Below are 3,461 nucleotides of genomic sequence, written 5' to 3' on the forward strand. Positions count from 1 at the left end.
TACAATGCCCCATATCTCTCCGTGTACAGTGAAAATGCAGTGGACATCTTTAACGTGAACTCCATGGAATGGATCCAGACAGTCCCTCTCAAGAAGGTGATTTGACATTGAGATCATGTGACTAATGAATTACTGGCTGAAAATTGAAACAGGAATATTCATTTGTGCATTTACTAATTTGAAGGCTGAACTGAGAACAGAAAATCCACATCAAAACCCCAATTGGTTAATTTTATTACTAGTACAAAAGCTATTTTGTGATTCATACTTATATTAAAATAGGACTGTTATGATCAAATAGTACATTTATATGTATTTATTTATGTTATACACTATAAATGCTACATACCACATTCAGTTTAGTTTCTTTTACTTGTTACTAATTTTCACTTCGTATACTTTTGCATCCTGAAAAAGAAAATTTTACAAGCTAAGGAAAAAAAAAAAAAAAAAAAATATAACCAAACCTGTGTTTAAGATTCTCAATTAGGATTTTATAAATTAATAATAAAAAATGTATATCTCTACTACAAATGATCTCAAACATAAATAAAAATTTAAACAATAAAGACTGCCATTCTGTAAGAAAAGATCACTGAAGATTTAAGAATAATTAAATTTTGGGATATTTATACATAAGATGAGCTATGTATCAAAAAAAAGTTTATACAGGAATAGGATGAAGAATGCAGCCACAATTATGTGAGATTTTGTCCTACTTTAAACAATATCAGCTTGGGAAAAGCTTTTGCAAGGACTGCCCAACTACATAAAACATGGAAGTTTTCCAGCATTCTAAATGTGAATCAGTCACATTAACTGTTTGATAAAATGAATTTATGAGGCAGATGAATCTTCTGAAGATAACCTTTTATTACTAGTAACTTTTAAAAAGTTAACTTGAAAATGGAATGTATTTCTATTTGTTACCAATTTTCAGATTTCTTTAACCTAGGATATTCACATTTCTGAAATTTTATCCATGATTTTGTAACACCATCCATTCTCTTTGACTGGTATTTTTTGTTTGTTTGTTTATTTGTTTTGTTTTGAGAATAAAGTATTGTGAGGCGGGCACTTAGAATATTTTATTAACTAATGCTTTATATATAAGCAAATAGACTTATAACTTAATTTAAAAAATTATTTGAAATGGTAATCTTGCTTTTTATTATTTTAGGTTCGACCCCTGAATAGTGAAGGATCCCTAAATATTTTACTTTCGGAGACAATTAGATTAATCTATTTCAAAAATAAGATGACATGTAAGAAACAACTTCTCTTCTTAGTAGAACTACTTCTAAGGGACCATGTCTCTAGCTGACTTCCCAAGGTCACAGAGCAAGCAGGTGGAGAAGATGTGACATTGATTCAATGTGCTGGTGGCAAAGAGTGATTCTCCTTCATCGTTGCATATCTGTATACACACGTTTACTTTTGGCACACTTGTTATTTTCCAGTGGGACTGATCTAGGCATGGTTGGATTGAATACAGGTTACATAAGCACCTGTAAACAATGTAATCACCATTTACAATGTTCACTGTGCAGACTCATTCACTTTCTAACAAGCTGAGGGTTTAGAAGTGCACCAAGCTGCAGTTCATGTACTGAAAGCAGATGTAGCATCTCCCTCTCCAAGCCCTACTTCAGCCTCCCCCACCTATATTTTTAGACTCTAGATTTGTGGTATGAAAAAAACACATGGATTCATTTCTTTTTTTCCTTATTTTACTGAAAGAATGGAATGCCGAGTGTAGCTAAGTATTAGTTTGCTAGGACTGCCATGACAAAGTACCACAGACTGGGTGGCTTAAACCACAGAAATTTATTGCTTATCAGTCCTGGAGGCTACAAGTTTAAGATCAGGGTGTCTGCAGGGTTTGTCCCTTTTGAAGGCTGTGAGAGACAACCTGCTCCAGGTTGGTCACTGCAATGACCTCATCTTAACTTGATCATCTGCAAATACCCTATTTCCAAACAAGGTCACAGTCACAGGTATTGGAGGTTAGGACATTAATATCTTTTGGGAGGAGACTCAATTTAACCTGTAACAAGCTTTCTCATTTTCTTTTTGAAGTCTAAGACAGTTTTGATGGTTTCTGGGTGACAGTACTATTTACTTCTAGATATTAAGAACTAAAATAGAGTGGGCCCTGGACTCCTAGGGGTCTAAAGAAGAGTTGCATCCTCCCCAAAGTTTAGAAGAGGCAGAGAGTACAGGCTGATTCTTACCTCCAGTAGGTAGGTATTGACACTATCTACCTGGAGATAGGGTAGCACGGGTGAAGAGCTCAGTCCCAAAAGACTGCCCCCTCCCCTCCACTTCAGACATAAGTCTCAAACCCAGGTTGTCACCTGTGGTTCTGACATACAGGGTATAGGTCAGAGGCTCCAACAACTCCCTCCTAGGGTTTCCTTTCACATCTTACCTCCAGTAGGTAGGTATACCTCCCCTTTACCCCACCTCTGCACCTCTTCCTCCTGTTGTGGGCCTCAGAAACGCTTTGCTTTGTTACAGTAATTGTTTTAATTTATAGAAAGATTCACCCTTTACATTTTACCCTGCAGCACAACAGAATATTCTAATGCCCTTACACCACAAAAATCTGGTAGGAGGAAAACAGCATAGACATGTGAAGGCCAAAGTGGAAAGACACCAGTGCAACTGCTCTCTCCTTCTACAGAAATGATGTTGCTTTATAGATATATAAGTCTATGTATCAGCAGTTTTATTTTTCAAGTATTGTTTAAACTGAACATTAAATTCTGTTCATTAATGCTCCCTTCATATTCTTGATAATGAATAATGGATGCCATAAGCATCCAGTTTTAACTTTTAAAAATTAGAGTAGTATATTTGTACAGTTCCTTAATTGTGAGATTAATGTGCAATTAACGGATGGGGAGGCATTTTAACAATTTAAAGGATGCTGTTTTATTTGTTTAAAAATATGTATAGATGGAGATGAGCTGGTATTTCCTGAAACATCAGATAATCATCAGAAGCAAATGGTCCGACACCTCCACAGCAAGCGGCGATATTCCTTCAGAGTTCCCAGAGGGAAGGGGAGGCCGCCCACGGGGCTGTGATCACCACTCTTCACACGGGGGCCAGAAGGACCACTCCACAACCACATGTTATTTGATGTTATTTGGAAGAAAAAGAAATCTCTGAAACTTGGGCAGAAATCTCTGTTCACATCAGTTTAATGTTTATTTCTCTGTGAAACTTCAAAGAAAATCTTTATATAGTAAGCATAAATGGAAGTGCAGTGTCGATTCATTTCTCTGTGAATGTGGAATAACCGAAATACAGTATGTAAGCCTCCATATAACATAAATACAGAACAAATGTGTATACACATCGTAATGTATGTCCCATAATCATTTTGTGAACAAATAAATAGTACTGTGTATGCATGTACATTGATTACTCTCTGACTCTGGATGTGTTTTGCT

This window comes from Neomonachus schauinslandi, chromosome 13 (genome assembly GCF_002201575.2).
Source record: "Neomonachus schauinslandi chromosome 13, ASM220157v2, whole genome shotgun sequence".
Lineage (NCBI taxonomy): Eukaryota > Metazoa > Chordata > Mammalia > Carnivora > Phocidae > Neomonachus > Neomonachus schauinslandi.